We start from the raw sequence: 18,339 nt of genomic DNA on the forward strand, positions 1-18,339 counted from the left end.
CAGGAATGGGGAGCCCCATCAAGAAACATGATGAAAGGGAGGCATGAGACAGGGCAATACCAGGAGGAAGGTGTGGGATCATCATCCTCATCCTCTTGGCTCGTGATACCAGTGGTTAGACAGACACCCAAGCAGGGAAGGACCATGATGTGGTCATGAAACTTGGGGGTCCAGAGGTTCCATAATAGAGGTGGGATTAACTCCTTGGATACTGAGGCAGGTGAGCTGATGTCTGAGTAGGTAAGGTAAGAGTGCTTGATGGACAAGACAGGAACTAGAAGTAGGGAAAAGCCATCCTGGCAAAGGGATTAGCAGGTACAAGAATTTGATAATCCAAATATCCAAGTTTTTCTCTGTCCTGCCTTCCCTCTGGCCCCCAAAATGTCTCTCCTCCTATATATCATATAGGTGTATATGGTTGTGGGTGTCTAGGTATATGGTGAGGTGTTAACTGCCAAATATATGTGCTGGGAGGGGAAATGGAATATGCTGAGAAGTATCCATTCAGTGGTGGAGTGCTGCCACGACAAACATGATGCAGTAAACCAGGAGCCGTTTGAAATAAATGGGTAGGTGTGCAGGTAAGGACATTTAAGAACCAAAACAAGGTTTGCCAAATCTGACTTATTCCTGTTTTTCTCTTTTTTCTTTTACAGTCAACTTTGACCATTTTCAGATCCTACGGGCCATTGGTAAAGGGAGTTTTGGGAAGGTAAGAATGATGGATTTTAACAAATTTCATCAGTAAAATAGGAAAGTTCCGACCACTGGGCTTATGCCTATGTGCGTGTCTGTGTGTTTGTTTCTGTGTTGATTGCTGGGCACTGGGAATTTCCTGTTTGACAGAAAGATTTGAATTTGCTAAATTTGAAATGTGAAAGGAAGTCTGAATGGTTTCCTTTGGATATGCTGTAATTTCATTCTGAAAATTAAATTACAGCAGTCCTGCTTTAGGTGAATTACTATGGTAATTATTTCAAGATTGCTAATGCTATTTCTTCCTTGAGGATGTAAATAAGGAAAGTGGAAAAAACCCCGCAAATTTGTGTGATTGCCAGCCAGTAGCTCTTTCCTGCAATGGAGGCACTTAAAAAAATTATTGTGGAAAGAAGATTTAACATGAGATCTGCCGGCTTAAATTTTTAAGTGTACAATATATGTATTGTTGTTGCCTATACATAGAACACTGTATAGCAGATCTCTAGAGCTTACTCATCTTGCTTGGCTGAAGCTTTATGCCCATTAGTTTGTAATTCCCTGTGTCCCCATCCCCTCAAGCCCTGGCAACCAGCTTTCCATTCAGGTTCTATGAATTTGAATATTTTAGATACCTCCTGTACATGGAATCATGCAGTATTTATCTTTCTGTGACTGGCTTATTTCACTTGGCATACTGTCCTCAAGATTTACACATGTTGAACAAAAGTGGTGAGAATGGGCATTCTTGTCTTGTTCCTGAACTAAAGGGAAAAGCATTCAGCTTTACACTGTTGAGTATGATGCTAGTTGTGGGCTAGTCATATATGGCTAGTCATAACATATTTTATTATGTTGAGGTTTCTTCTATACTCATTTTGTTGAGAGTTTTTATCATAAGTGGATGTTGAATTTTGTCAAAAGCCTTTTCTGCATCTATTGAGATGATCATGTGATTTTTATCCTTCATTTTGTTTATGTGGTATATCATGTTGATTGATTTGTGGAGGTTGAATTGTCCTTGCAGCCATGGAATAAATGTCACTTTGAATAGTGTGGATGATCCTTTTAATGTTATGTTGAATTCAGTTTGCTAACATTTTGTCGAGGATTTTTGCTTCTCTGTTCATCAGGTACATTGGCCTGTAATTTCCTTTTTTTGTGGTGTCCTTGTTTGGTTTTGGTATCAGGGTAATGCTGACCTTGTAAAATTAGTTTGGAAGTGTTCCCTCCTCCACAGGAAGAGTTTGAGAAGTATAGGTATTAAACATTTGGGTGTTTGGTAGAATTCACCAGTGAAGCTGTCTGACCCTGGATTTTGTTTGTTGAGAGTTTTTAATTTCCTTACTAGTAATTATGTTTATTCATAATTTTCTCTTTCTTCATTATTCAGTCTTGGAAGACTGCATGTTTCTAGGAATTTATACATTTCTTCTAGGTTGTCCAATTTGTTGGCATATAATGGTTCATAGTAGTGTCTTATGATCCTTTGTATTTCTTTGGTATTAGTTGCAATTTTATCGCTTTCATTTCTGATTTTATGTATTTGAGCCCTCTCTCTTTTTTTCATAGTGAGTCTAGCTGAAGACTTGTCAATTTTGTTTATCTTTTCAAAGAACCAGCTCTTAGTTTCATTGATCTTTTCGGTCTCTGTTTCATTAATTTCTATTCTGACTTTTATTGTTTCCTTCCTTCTGGTAACTTTGGGCTTCATTTATTCTTCTTTTCCTAGTTACTTTAGCTTTATCGTTAGGTTGTTTATTTGAGGTTTTTCTTCTTTATTGAGGTAGGCCTCTCTCACTATAAACTTCCCTTTTTGAGCTGCTTTTGCTGCATTCCACAGATTTTGGTATGTTGTATTTCCATTTTCATTTGTCTCAAGGTATTTTTTTTAAATTTCTCCTTTGATTTCTTCTTTGACCCATTGGTTGTTCAGTGGCATGTTGTTTGTCTCCATGTATTTGTGTTTTTCCAGTTTTCTTCTTGCAAATGATTTCTAGTTTCATACCATTGTAGTCAGAAAAGATACTTGACATGATTTTGATCTTCTTGTATTTACTGAGACTACTTTGTAGCCTAACATCTGATCTATCTTGGATGATGTTACATGTTCACTTGAGAAGAACGTGTATTCTGCTGCTTTTGGATGGAATGTTCAATGTGTATGTATTAAGTCCATCTTGTTTAAAGTGTGGTTTAAGGCTGATGTTTCCATGTTGATTTTCTGTCTGGATAATTTTCCATTGTTATAAGTGTTATAAGTCCCCTACCATTATTGTATTGCTGTCAATTTCTCCTTTTAGGCCTGTTAATATTTATTTTATATATTTAGATGCTCTTATGTTGGGTGCATAAATATGTACAAATGTTATATCTTCTTGCTGGAGATGACTTTATCATGTAATGCTCATCTTTGCCTTTTATTAGTCTTTGTTTTAAAGTCTATTTTATCTGATATAATTATATCTACCCAAGCTCTCTTTTGGTTACTATTTGCATGACACATTTTTTTCCATCCTTTCACTTTCAGTTTGTGTGTGTCCTTAATCTGAAATGAGTCTGTGGTGGGCAGCATGTATATGGGTCTTGGTGTTTATTCGTTCAGCCATTCTATGTGTTTTGTTTGGAGAATTTAGTCCATTTACATTTATAGTAAGTAGTGATAACTATGTACTTATTGCCATTTTGATAATTGTTTTCTGGCTGTTTTGTAGTTCCTCTATGTTTCTTTCTTCTTCTCTTGCATTCTTCCCTTTTGGTTTGATGACATTCTATAGGATTATGCTTAGATTCCTTTATCACTATCTTTTGTGTATCTACTGTAGGCTTTTGCTTTGTGGTTACCATGAGGCTCACATGTAACAGCTTATATATATATACACAGACACATAAATATATATGTATGTGTATATATAAAATCATCTATTTAAAACTGATAGTAAGTTAAGTTTGAATCCATTCTAGAACTCTACATTTTGAACCCCCCTTCACATTTTATGTTTTTGATTTCACATTTTACATTTTTTAAATTTCATGTATCATTTAACTAAATTATTAGTTGTTTTTATTACTTTTATTTTTTTAACTTCATAATAGCTTTGTAAGTGATCAATCCACTACCTTTACTATATATTTACCTTTACCAGTGAGATTTTTACTTTCATATGTTTTCTTGTTACTAATTAGTGCCCTTTCTTTTTAGCTTAAAGAAGTCCCTTTAACATTTATTGCAGGTCTGGGTTAGTGGTGATGAACTCCTTTAGCTTTTGTTTGTCTGGAAAGCTCTTTATCTCTCCTTCAATTCTAGATAATAACCTTGCTGAGTAGATTATTCTTGGTTGGAAGTTTTTTCCTTTCAGCACTTTGCAAGTGCTGGCCTTCAAAGTTTCTGCCAAAAAAACCTGCTGATAGTATTATGGGGGTTCCCTTGTTTGTAACAAGTTTTTCTCTTGCTGCCTTTATGATTTAGCTTCAGCTTTTGACATTTTAACTGTAATGTGTCTTGGTGTGGGTCTATTTGGGTTCATTTTGTTTGCAACTCTCTGGGCTTCCTGAATCTGAATGTCTGTTTCCTTTTCCAGATTAGGGAAGTTTTCAGCCATTATTCCCTTAAATAAGTTGTCTGCCTATTTCTCTCTCTTCTCCCTCTGGACCCATATAATGCAAATGTCACTCTGCTTGATGTTGTCTCATAGGTCCCTTAAGCTATCTCCACGTTTTGAATTTTTTTTTCTTTTTGCTGCTCTATTTGAATGAGTTCCAGTGACCTCTGTTCCAGACCACTGATTCTTCCTCTGCTTCTTGTAGTCTGCTATTGAACCCCTCTAGTGTATTTTTCAGTTCAGTTATTGTATATTTCATCTTTGTGACTTTTACTTAGTACTTACTTATATTTTCTATCTCTGTTTAAGTTCTCTCTGTGTTCATCTAGTCTTCTCCCAAGTTCAGTGAGCATCTTTATGACTAACATTTTGAACTCTGTTTCAGCTAAATTACTTATCTCCATTTCATTAAGGTTTTTTTTTTTTAACCTGTGGTTTTATCTTTTCCTTTTGTTTGGAACAAATTCCTTTGTCTCCTCATTTTGCTTGACTCTCTGTGTGTTTCTATGTATTAGGCAAAACGGCTGTCTTTCCCAGTCTTGAATTAGTGGCCTTGTGAAGGAGGTCAACCTTCTTGTTTAACCTTGCCCTAGCTCTTGGTTACATTTTGAACCAATGTGATTGTCGTAGCACCCTGATTTAATCTTGGTAATTCCCAGTTGTTGAAGACTTGTGAGTGTTCCAGAGGGTGGGATCTCAGATTAGAAACTAGACAGCAGCTTTTAAGGTATGCAAGTATACACAGTACTGTGAAAATGCAATTGTAAACCTTGCTGGCACCAGGTGATCTACAGGTGTCCCATTAGTGAAGTTGCAAAAATCAGGGCTCCAGGTGAGTGTTTGATTTCATTTCTGGGAGTTACCAGTGAGCTGTAGTGAGGTCAAGGGAGAGCACAAAGGTGATATCCCCTAGACCTTCCATAGCCTCTAGACATATGGAAAACTGGAAGCCTGTCCATCAGGCTGAAGCTTCAAGACAAGTAAATGGGGCTTTTTCACAGGAATACTGGGGGTGCATCACAGTCAGCTGTCTGTGCAGTAACTGGAGTGTGGTAGCTTGCCACGAATAGTCTCTCTGATTGTTCCAGACCCATGGGGTCCCAAAACACAATCCCCCCTGGACACCAGAGCCAGGTGCTCAAGAGGCATACACTGTATGGGCTGCATATGCCAACTGGCTTTGGCAGGGCTGCAGAAGTGGCATGAGGATGGGGCATGTACAGTGGGACTAACAAAGTGGAGAGAGAGCACAAAAATGGCACGTGCCAGTTTCTGTCTCCAGGAAGAGTCCCAAGAGATTCCTGCCCCTCCAGCAGATGCTTTAAGATTAGTAAATAAATCTCCTTCACATATGGTCTAGACCTTTTCATACTGTTGCTTTTGTGCTGGGTCCCAGGGCGAGTGAGTCTGCGTGCGAGCGCCTTAAGAGTGAGTTCCCTGTTCCCTACAGCCCTATGGTTCTTCTGGATGTAAGTCCTGCTGGTTTCAAAGCCAGGCATTTTGGGAGCTCTTCTTACCAGTGCAGGTCCCAAGGGTTGGGATGACAGATGAGAGCACAAACCCCTGGCTCCTCAGGGAGAAGTTTTGTATTTGTGAGACCCCTCCCAATTTCAGGTCACGACACTGAGCGTGGGGTTCGGGCAAGATCACATCTCTGCTTCTCCTTCCCATCTTGATGTGGCTCTTTTATCCTTTGTTATGGAGGAGCTGTTCAGCTAGTTTTCAGATCCTTTTCACAGGGAATTTTTCCATAGGTAGCTGTAAATTTGTTGTGCCCATAGAAGGAGGTGAGTTCAGGATCTTCCTACATCGCCATCTTGAACCGCCTCCTTCCTCAATCTCTGTCTTTATTGATTTTAACAATCTAGTTGTTTTATCCATTTCTGAGATGGTTGTATACAATCTCCAACTCTGATTGTGGAGTTGCTTCTTCTTCCTTTAATTCTGTCAGTTTTTTTTTTTGTTTTTTTTGCGGTACGCTGCCCTCTCACTGTTGTGGCCTCTCCCGTTGCGGAGCACAGGCTTCGGATGCGCAGGCTCAGCGGCCATGGCCCATGGGACCAGCCGCTCCGCGGCATGTGGGATCTTCCCGGACCGGGGCACGAACCCGTGTCCCCTGCATCGGCAGGCGGACTCTCAACCACTGCACCACCCGGGAAGCCCTAATTCTGTCAGTGTTGCTTCTTATGCTTGAAAGATCTGTTGTTAGGTGCATACAGTTTTATGGTTGTTATAGCCTCATGATGAACTGACCTTATTATCATTGTGAAATAAACTTTTCTATCTCTGCTAATAATCTTTTTTGAAGCCTATTTTTTCTGAGATTAATCTAGTCATTCCAACCTACATGGCATATATTTTTCCATGTCTTTTCTTTCATTCTATCTGTGTTTTTATATCTGACATAAATCTCTTGAGGATAGCATATAGTTAGGTCTTGCTTCTCTTTAAATCCACCTGGAAATCTCTTTTAGTCCTTTATTTGTTCTTGCTCTCTTTCTGTTTTGTTCTTCTGTTTCTCTTTTCCTGTTTTGCTTTGGATTAATTGAATATTTAGAATCTCCATTTAATTTATCTACTGACTTTATAGCTATACTTCCTTGTGTTATGTTTTAAAATTGTTGCTCTAGGGATTATAATACACATCTTCAGTTTATTTCACAGTCTGCTTAGAGTTAATATTTTATACTTCACATAAAATATAAAAGCCTGGCAACCATATAGGTCTATTTACCACGCCCGTCAACCATTATACTATAGTTGTCATATGTATTACAGCTTCTTAAATCATGTCTCCAATACAATATTATAGCTTTTTGCTTTAAATGTATAGAAATATATGAATATATTATATATGTGTAAAATATATATCTAGTTTAAAGTATGTGTAGTTTTTTGGCTTTTAAAAAATTAGGAGGAAAGTAGTTCTTGATATTTAACTATACCTTTCGTGAAGGTCTGAATTTCCCTCTGGTGTCCTTTCCATTCATCCTGAAGAATTTTCTTTAGTATTTTATGTGGTGCAAGTCTCCTGTCAATGCATTCTCTTAATTTTATTTTATCCGAAATGTATTTATTTCACCTTCTTTCTTAAAGAATATTTTTACTGGATACAGGTTATTGGGTTGACAGTTTTTTCTTCACTGCTTTAAAGATTTTGCACCATTGTCAGCTGACCTCCATGCTTTCTGATGAGACGTCATTTGACTTGAATCATTATTATCTGATAGTAATGTGTCACTTTCGTCTCTCTCCTTTCAAGATTTTCCTTTAATCTTTGACTTTCAGCAATTTGACTATGTTGTGCCTAGGTGGAAATTCTGGGTTAAAAGGAAATATTTTCTCTCTCTTTGCTTAGATTTCCTGTATTTTCATTTATTTCTGTCATATTGCCCTTTATATCATGCAGCATATTCATAGTCATAAGAGCTGTTTTCATGTCCTTTATGCTAATTCCAACATCTGGGTCATGTTAAGGTTCACCTCCATTGAGGATGGGTCACATTTTCCTGGTTCTTTATGTGTTGAATAGTTTTGGGTTGCATCCTGGATATTGCCAATGCTATGTTGTATAGACTTTGGCTTGCGTTTTATTTCTTTGAAAAAATATTTTTAATGAGCAATTAACTTGGTTGGATTTACACTGCATACGCTGCCTCTTGGGCAGGCACACAAAGCGTAGTCTTTTCTTCTTCACTGTATTTCTTATAGTCTCTGCCCCTTATAGTCCTTAGGGGTCAGCCAGAGATTTGGGCAGAGTTTATGTGCCACGTTTGAGACGCCCCCACTCTGGATTTTTCAGAGAGGAGTTGTGACCCAGAGAATTTAGGAAGTTTGCCTCTGGTCTCTATGGATAGTAGCTGAACTTCAACAACAGTAAAAGATTTTAAAATTCTTTTAAATCTTTACTTTCTGTTGTCCCTTATGTTGAGGATTTCATGGATGAAGGAAAATGGAAGCAGCTTTTAAAATCCACAAAACAATCGGCACCACATAGAAGCATAACACTTTTACCCTCATGTCAATGATGATTTTGGTCCTGAGCTCCTTGCGCCCCTTCCTGTCGTACTACCAAATCTGTTAGCATGTGCCCTCATGAATCATTGATCGATTATATCCTGTCATCATCCTTAAAAGTTTTGTTTTCCTTTTCTGCCTACATCTGTGCTGCTGTTTGCCTACTGGCTTGGCTCTCAGAACCTGTATTCCAGAGCATAAATGTATTAAAACTATGGTTATAGTGGATGTTCTGAAAAAAATGCAAGCTTCATAGAGGATCTAGTTTTAAGTCCCTCTTTAGCTTGTAGCAATTTCTTGATGACACCCAAATTCATGTAAAATGTACACAAACATCCAGTATTCAGGACGAGGTTAGTTTACTTCAAGGCAATCGAACATAACTTTGTTGGGGTCAAGATACCAAATAATTGCTCCCTTTCATGGTAAGTGTAGATGAGTCTATATGACTATTATGAGACTCAAGGTGGAACTGGGCTGGACTAAGATGAAGAAAACCACCCTCCTAATATTGAATGGATATTTTGGCTTTGCTATCTGCCTTTGGCAGGTTTGATATCTGACATTTATTAAGAGTTTTCAAGAAAGACATTTCATTGTTAAAGTGTGACAGTAGCTTTGGTTATCAGGAAAAAGCACATGTGAATTCACAGAAATCGCATTTTACTTTCATTCTGGAGGAAGCTGTGCTTCCCCAGTGTAGCACCAAAGTAAACAGCTGCAGGCAATCCATTGATTTTAGCAAGAATTCACTGAAAATTTTTATAACCCATTTATGACTGAATTTTAGGACAGTTGAGGCACAGCAGGTTATTTTCTACATATCTCAGTGGAGACACTTTAGATTTGGGAAGCAGACTGACTCTGATATGTACCAGTTGTGGCTACCTGGGAAAGTGAATTAGCCACCCTGAAGCTTAGTTTTACTCGTCTGTAAAAAGGAAAGGGAATGGAGAATCATAGTGGACTGTAGTAGCTGTTGTTTTTGACTGTTCAGAGTACTTTTTGGTCCCCTTTCTTATCACAGTAACATCTCTTTCCTTTGGAAAACACCTCCCCCACCCCATGTGGGCTGTCAATTATTATGGTCCCTCACTCACCTTCTGAGATGGACATGTGACCTGGCTGGGCCAACCACTTGGGCCATATTCAGCTAGACTGGTGCTTGGTCCAAGGAGTGGCTGTGTTACCCAAGCCCAGCCATTCATAATCCTTCCGTGGAATCAGAGGTGAAAGGCTTGTTCTCATCCTCTCATTAATGATGTTCTGTAAGAAAGCAGGTCTGCATGAGTTGGTGACCATTTTTCTCAGCAACTGGTGAAGGTGAAAGTCTCTCTGCAAAAGGAAAGAATGAGGCCGAAAGTGAAGAAACAAACAGATGTAAGAGGCAGGTGGAGAGATGGACTCCTGTTGAGTAGGGTCAGGACTGGGGCGAGCAAGCAAGGCACCAGGAGTGAAAATTTAAGGAGGCATTGCTCCCAGAGTCCTCCAAATGCAGGTCGACATTGCTTCCTTACATTTTGCCCCCTCACTTGCTGGACCCCAGTCCTGGCCCTGCTGGGCACTGTCTGAGTTTGGGTTCCTCCAGGAGCTGAAACTGAGACAAAGAATTGAGTGCAAGCAGTTTGTTGTGGGGGAGGTGATCCCAGGAAACCCCTGAAAGAGAGAGGGAGTGAGACTCAGAAGGCAAGGCAGCCAAGGATGGGCATTTGGTGAAGCCACTCACCACTGAGGCCCTTGGACTCACCTCCATTCTGGAACTCAATGCCGAGGGTGCCTTGAGGCAGCCGAAGGTCAGAGAAGCTGATGTTTTTATGCACAGTTCCCTGTTCATCATTGATGGAGGGCTGCTTTAAGCAGCATTACCTCTCCTGCACTTTTTGGCTTATCCCATCCAGGGCAGAAGAAGGTCCCCAGCAGAGAGTCACAGGTGTCCACAGTAAGCATCCTGAGGTGTGTGGAGGTGCAGGAGAGGGAACATGGGCAGGTACCATCAGTGCCTCCGCCTTTGTGCTCTTCCAGTCCTGTGAGCCTTATCCAGTGTCCTTACCAGCTACAGGAGCTGGCATCCTGTTTTGATTATGCAAGATCATGTTGGGTTCCCAGTATTTGCAACGTGGAGTAGAGTCCTGACCAATCAGAAGCTCACAGTCATTGTCCTAGGAACTGGACCCCTCTTACCATCCTTGTTGCCCTAAAAGCCCAGTGTGCTGGGCATTATTATCCCCATTTACATATGATGAGTCGGAAGCCTGGAGAGGACCCCACTGTCACACACAGCCTGTTTTGTTTCCACATGTTCCTCCCAAATACAGAAGTTAGGTTGAACTAGCTTTAGTCACATGTGTATCAACAGGAGACCATGGGGGTCAGGGGGATAGTGTCCATCAGTGTCCAAAAACACTGGACATTTGGTTTGGGAAGTAACATAGCATAGAGGAAAGAGCATGGGCTTTCTAGATTGGGATGCCTAGGCTCAGATTCTGGTCCTGCTGTTTCTAGCCATGTGAACTTTTTCAAACCTATGTTTCCTCTTCTGAAAAACAAGAATGCCCATTTCTGTCCTTATTATGTTCACATTTTCCTTAAAATCCTTGAACATACAGAACATACTAATAATAGCTCTTTTAAATTTTGTTTAAAATTGTTTAAATAATTTGATCACTAATGCTTATTTACTAATTTCATCACTGGCACCATTTCTGGGTTTGTTTGTCTTTATTAGATTTCCTCCTGCTTATGAGTCATATTTTCCTGCTTCTTTACATGTCTAGTAATTTTTTTGGACACTGGACATTGCAGTTTTACTTTATTTATTTATATATTTTTATTGATTTACAATGTTAAGTTAGTTTCAGGTGTACAAAATAGTGATTTGATATGTTCATAGATTATACTACGTTTAGAGTTATTATAAAAAGTATTGGTTATATTCCCTGTGCCATACATTATATCCTTGTATCTGTTTTATACCTGGTAGTTTGTACCTCTTAATTCCCTTCCCCTCTCTTTCCCTTCCCTCACCCCTCTCCCCACTGGTAAGCACTAGTTTTCTGTATCTGTAAATCTATTTCTGTTCTGTTAATATTCATTTGTTTTACGGTTCTGTTTCCACATATAAGTGAAAAAGCATAGTGTTTGTCCTTCTCTGTCTGACTCAGTTTCACGAAACATAATACCCTCCAGGTCCATCCATGTTGATGCCAATGGCAAAATTTCATTCTTTTTCACGGCTGAGTAATATTCCACTGTATATATGTACCACATCTTCTGTATCCATTCGTCTGTTGATGGACACTTAGGTTTCTTCCATGTCTTGGCTATTGTAAATAACGCTGCTGTGAACACTGAGGTGCATGCAAATTGGTGTTTTTGTTTTCTTTGGATAAATAGCCAGGAGTGAAATTGCTGGATCATATGGTAGTCCTATTTTTAGTTTTCTGAGTTCCTCTGGTAACCACTCAAATAGAACCTAGAGAAATGAGATCTACAATATATGAAATGAAGTATTCATTGGATGGGATTAACAGCAGATTAGGCAGTGCAGAGGAAAAGGTTAGTGAACTTGAAGCTATAGCAATAGAAACTATACATGATGAAGCATAGAGGAAAAAAAATTAACAGAGCCTCAGTGGCTTATGGAACAAAATGCAATAGTTTAACCTATGTGTAATTGGAGTCCCAGAAGGAGGGATGGGCATATAAAATATATTTGCAGAAATAGTGGCTGAATTTTTTTTTAATTGATGAAAATGATAAAATCAAATCCAAGAAGTTCAACTGACTCCAAGCAAGAGAAACACAAGGAAAACATCATCAATGATCATCATAATCAATTAATAAATAGTTTAAAACCATTAAGAGAAAATCTTAAAATCAACCAGAGAACAAAAGGACACATTGTGTTAGGAAATGGAAACTATGTAAGCCCAAAGACAATGGAGCGATATCTTTCTAGTGATAAAAGAGAACAAAAATACCTTTGTACAATGAAGGCAAATAAAGACTTACAAAGAATGCCCTGAGTGATCTTACTGTGAAAATAAGGGGCAGAGACCATGCAGCCTCCAGCATCAGACCTGACATATGGTTGGCATTTTTAAAGTGCCTTCCATGTCTTCTTGGCCCTGGGTGATGTGGTGGGTTCTGGAAAGTTTTAGGTAACTGCCTGAAGGGGTGCGTCAGGGGAAGACCTGGCACTCTTAGCTTCCTCTTTCCATCCGTCACAGCGCATCTTGCCAAGGGCTGGTGTTCAGCTTGCTCAGCTGCCTCTGCCATCAGAGTGTGAGATGCCTGAAAGCCTGGGATTGGTCATATTCACCTGCCCAGTCCCATCAGCACCTGGCTTAGTGCTCAGCAGGTGGTAAAGGCTCAATAAGTGCTACCTAGAGAATGGATGAGGGGGAGAGAGAAAGAGGGAAAGCCCTGGTCTACGTAGCAGCCAGTGATGTGATAAAGCATGGATTGGATCACATGCTTGCTGCTTTCAGAATGAATGCCAACCTCTTCTGCTGGCCCACAAGGCCCAGCGATCTGACTTATGCCTAGTTTGCTGACACCTCTCTCTACCCCCTCCATCTTCCTACTCATTCCGCTCAGCCCTTCTTCTCATCTCTCGAACATGCTGAACTTATTTCTAACTCGGAACCTTTACAGTTGCTGTGCCCTCAGCCTTGATCACTTTCCCCCAGAACTCTGCAAGCATCACTCATACCATACAGAATTCCGTTCAACTGTCCCCTCAATGGGGGCCCTCTCTGAATATCCACCCCACTTGACTCCACCCCATGCATTTCATATCCATGTACCCTTTCCGGTCCCCTTTTCTTCAGTGCACCTGTCATTACCTGTAATTCCATTGCATGCTTATTAATTTGTCCTCTTAGTTGTTGGTTTCATGCACCAGAACATAAGCTCTCTCTGAGGGCAGCAATGTTCCCTCACTGTTCACAGTTGTATCTCCAGTATCTACTAAGCAAATATATATGTATAAAGTATAATACATATACACACATATGTATATTTACACATACATATATGCCTAATGCACATACATATACACACTCACCAATCAGCATATAGATATACGTATACACACATTAAGCAGTGTGTATATATATATATATATATATATATATATATATATGAGCACACATATCAATATGCATATATACACACCTAGTAAGCTGTCTACATAGACACATGCATATATATATAAATATATACACACATATCTACATGCATGTATATACACATACATATAGTATTTATAAACACATGTAAATGTATATGCATATAAGCAGTAAATATACGTATATACATATATATATATATATACACCCACTAAACAGTTTATATATAGGCAGATATACATATACCCACCATATATTATATAGATACATATACACACTCATATATGTATCATATATATGTAAGCCCACAAAGCAGTATATATGTATATCTACACACATATATATATGCATGTATATACATACAAATACATGCATATATACATATCCACTAAGCAGTGTGTATATTTATATTCATATATAATATATACTTACATATACACATGCATATGATACATATGACATATATGGTCTATATAATTAACTGAATGAATACATATTATGTAAATGAATGAAAAACTTGACAATTAACAAATCAACTGCTAAGAGTTAGTTGACTGGTTTATACTGACTGCCTCTGGGTTAGGGTCCTGAGGAGAATTTCTCTATCTCCCCAGCTGCAAACTCTAATTTTTCACAAATGCCCCTTTAATTTCCACCTCTCTCCTGCCTCACTCTCCACCTCCCACAGGTTGCTCTTGACCCCTTCGTTCGTTGAGCCATTGGACATTTTGCTCCTGCACCAGCAGAGAGAGTCCAGACTGGAGTGTTCTGCTCTGAGTCAACTTTGAAGTCAACAGGGCTTAATTATTTTCAAGGGAAGGAGGAAGATACCTTTGGGAGAAGTTTGCTTCCAAAGTGTGTTTCTTGGATTAGCAAATGGGCCCCGTGCTTAGAGAGTCATAGGGTTGAAGCAAAATAAACAGAGAGTTAATTAAAATTCATGGAATAGCCAGAGGCAGTCTGCACATAAAACAGCAAAAAGTGGCACAGATTTATATGATAATAGCTCTTTATGTCCCTCAAAGGAAGAGTCTGGATAAAATTCAGCAAGAGTTGCACAGCTGATAATTCCAGACTCCACACTCTTATTATGCAATGATGATCATTTCTACACGCAAGCATATTATTAGCTGTCTCATTCCACATTCCAGATTTTCACATCTGCATGTGAATTCATAGTGTGAAAAAAATTTTTGATTAATAGCGGACTAACCAACTTAGTGCCCAGACTGCAACAAATCCATTTTGGAATTAAGAGGAGATTCGATTTTATATATGTGTTTATAAGTTTGAATGTTCAGAAACATTTGACTTAGTGTTTTTTTCCTTTAAAAATGTAGTCTTTGGAAATCTTTTTCATCTTTTAAGATAAGGCTAGCATGGTGGAAAGCATAGCAGGATTTTGAGTCAGACAGTAAACGTTTATGCCGACTGTTCTGTCCCCGCATTAGTCTAGGTACTTGTGATGGTGTGGCAAGCAAGATGGACGAGGTCCCTGATGCCATAGAGCTGACAGTTTAGTAAGGGAGACAAATACGCAAACAATACCCAACCACGATTTCAATAATGAGAGTTGCTCTGCAGAAAATGCATAGTGCAATGACCTGGAAGGGTAGGCCTGCTTTCCTTGGAGGAGAGGGCAACAGAGAGGGCTTTGCTGAGAAGGAGACATTTAAGCCGAGGCCTAACTGCTAAGAAGGAAACAGACCATGTGGAGATCCAGGGGGTAGAGCATCACATACAAAAGGGGCAGCAGATGCAAAGGTCCTGTGGCAGGGACAGACTTAGTAATGGGGCCATGGCAGCAAATGTGTGTAAGATGCCCAGCCAACATTGTGTCTGCCACAAGCAGGGACTTGGAATATAGGTTTGATCTTTTCAGGACAATGCAAGAGTTAATCAGTTTATAGCAAAATGGTTAGAGAGCTTTGCCTCCAAGTCTGACAGAGCTGAGTTGGAATTCTGGTCAACCAGATGACTCTGGGCAAGTTACCTAACTTCTCTGTGTTTCCAAAGTGAGCTGTTATTCTTATATGAGAACCATTTCTAGAATTCTTAAACATGATACTTTTACTAGAAGCTTTTACTGTTCATGCAGACATCTTTTATAAGCGGTGGAATCCATTTCTTTTTAATGCAATATTTATTCCTTTCATATTAATTAGTCCATGTTTGGCTTGAAGCATAGGTTGGAGGACTTTGCTGGCTCCCAGGGATCACTTTATTAAGAGCTAAATACCACAGGAAATGCAAGCCCATTCGTGAATGGCTTTCAAGCATAGGCCAGAGCAAATGATCCATTACCAACCAATTTAACAGACGTCATTGCTCGTTTGCATTTCCCATTTTCCACCAACGGCGTCTCATTTCATGTTCTGGATGAGCCTTCCCAGGCCTCTTTACATCTATAAAGTGGTCTCAACCTTGCTTCACCCCTAAAAGATATATTTCCAGCACTGAGGGTGTCAGAAAGCACCAAGGTTGGTCCTGGACCCTTGCCCCCATGACTACGTTTTGGTGTTTCCAGCAAAGTGATGTCCCTTATGGCACCGGAGGGAACCTGTGTGCGTAAGCAGCGGCATTATTTATAAAACACACGATTGCCTCTTGGAATCACCCCCAAGCTCTCCTGCACCCTGTTGCCAGAAAGAACTGCCCTCCCCCCTCCAAACCCACAGTTTCCATGTTGTTTGTTTGTATGTTCTTTCCTTTATTCATTCATTTGCAATCGTATACCTAGGATCCACTTTTTAAACCCTTCTGTATCTCCCCAGTGCCCTCAGGACAAAAGCCAACTGTTTTGGTCTGCTGGTGCTGATGTGACTACATCCCACAGGCTGGGGGCCTTAAACCACAGGAGTGATGGTCTCACAGTTCTGGAGGCCAGAGGACACCAACCCAGTTGGGTTAGGGCCTGCCCTCATGACCCCATTTTAAGTCAATTACCTCTTTAAAAGTCCTGTCGCCAAATGCATCACATTCTGAGGTACTGGGGGTCAGGGCTTCAGCATACAGATTTGGGGAAACACAATTCAACCTGCAACACTGACCTTTTTTAAACATGTCATTCAAAGCCATCTGTCACCTGCTCCTCACTCACCTTTGTCACCTCATCTTTTGCCATGATCTCCATGATGTCTGTCATGCACTGTCTCAGGGTGAACACCAGGGAGTATCACCTGATACAGGTCAGAACTCACAGATGAAGTGTCCGCAGGACAGGCGCACTGTTTCTTAGCATCTTAAGGAGAGACTGGCTTGGCTTAGAGCGTAGCTGGACACACCACGGGGCTGTGCCCCAATCAAGGCATGTCTCCCCATGCTGCTGTCTCTTTTTATGCTGACTGGGGACAAATAGTTTAGAATCAAGTACCAAGCAGTTTGAGCTTCCTGTGCTTCCAAATGCCCAGCACTGGTGGCCTTAGTGACTCCCTGGGTCCATGAGAAGTTGAAATCAGGTGCTGACTTCTGATCCTGGCTAGCTCATTGCCACATGTATTAGTCAGTGTTCTCCAGGGAAACAGAACTAAAAAGAGGTGTGTAGATATAGATAGATTTATTTAAGTAATTGGCTCACATGATGATGGAGGCTGGCAAGTCTAAAAATCTGCAGGATAGGCTGTCAGGCTAGAGACCCAGGAAGATGCTGATGGTGCTGTAAAAGGCCAAAGGTCATCTGCTGCAGAATTCCCTCTTTCTTGGGGGAGGTCAGTCTTTTGTTCTATTCAGACCTTCAACTGACTGGATGAGGCCGACCCACACGGAGGGCAATCTGCTTACTCAAAGTCCACCTTTTAAAATTCATCACAAATTAATTTTATCTAAAAGCACCTTCACGGAAACATACAGAATCATGTCTGACCACATATCTGGGCACCATAGCCCAGCCAAGCTGGCACATAAAATCAACCATCACACCAAACAATTGTGAAATTGTTCCTGAGCTCCTTCTTGGGCCACTTCTGCACATCTCTACAATGTTCTCTGCTCTTACCTTCAGTACATGTATGAATGATGATCATAATCACAATAATAATCAATCATTTAGTAAGTGCTTACCACGTAACCCTCACAACCACCCACTAAGTTAAGTACACTGCTATCCCCATTTTACAGATGGGGAAGTTGAGAACGCTACTAACACATGCTATAATGCACCATGCATGTTCCATCTCTCTATACTTAGAGAGGGGCTGTGCACTCTCCTGGCAAGGCACTTCCTTCCCCCTCTTCCTACACCTCCATCCTCATGAAGCCAACCCTTGATGACTGAGAAACAGTTCAAATGCAGCTTCTTCCAGAATGTCTTACCCTAATCCCATATCCTGGTTAGGATCCCTCTTCTCAGGTCCCTTAGTCCCATGTGCTCACCTATCCTATAGCACTGTTCTTTCCTAAGTAATAATTAGCCATTTCTCCATCCAGCCAGCCACAGATGTCAACTTGATGTTCCAGGCACTGTTCTAGTCACTAAGGAGGGAGCAGTGAATAATAGAAAAATCCCTATCATTATGGGGTTTACACCACAGTGGGCGAGACAGACAAAGGGAAAACAAACAAACCAAGAAGCATGTGCTGTTACGGGAGTTGGCCAGGGTGATGGAGGAAACAGGGAGGGAGGATGGGGACTGAGGAGGGATTAGCTCATTCACACACGGAGGTCAGGGATGGCTTATAGGATAAGGTGATTCATAGGTAGAGCCTGAAGGAGGTGAGGACCCAAGACTAGACACCTGGGGAAGAGCATGGCAGACACAGGAATGGCACAGGGGCCAGGGTGGGAAGTGAGCAGGAAGGAGAGTAACAGATGGAATTAGAGGGCACTTGGGGCCACGCCATGTAGGGCCCAGTGACCTGAAGTGAGTCACTTTGTCTTTCACTCTTTTTTTTTT

General features: G+C 40.4%; 1 protein-coding gene across 1 annotated transcript in view; it reads left to right on the forward strand.

Annotated features, from left to right (window-relative positions):
- Window positions 1-660: 660 nt before the first annotated feature.
- The window catches only part of LOC103091151 (serine/threonine-protein kinase 32B-like), a gene marked incomplete at its 3' end in the record, with an annotated part of 219,547 nt that continues 201,868 nt past the window's right edge, over window positions 661-18,339 (forward strand). The window contains exon 1 of the mRNA XM_082931285.1: window positions 661-712. The remainder of the gene's footprint in view (window positions 713-18,339) is intronic.

The sequence above is a fragment of the Lipotes vexillifer genome, unplaced genomic scaffold (genome assembly GCF_000442215.2).
Source record: "Lipotes vexillifer unplaced genomic scaffold, Lipotes_vexillifer_v1.1 scaffold1046, whole genome shotgun sequence".
NCBI classification, from domain to species: domain Eukaryota; kingdom Metazoa; phylum Chordata; class Mammalia; order Artiodactyla; family Lipotidae; genus Lipotes; species Lipotes vexillifer.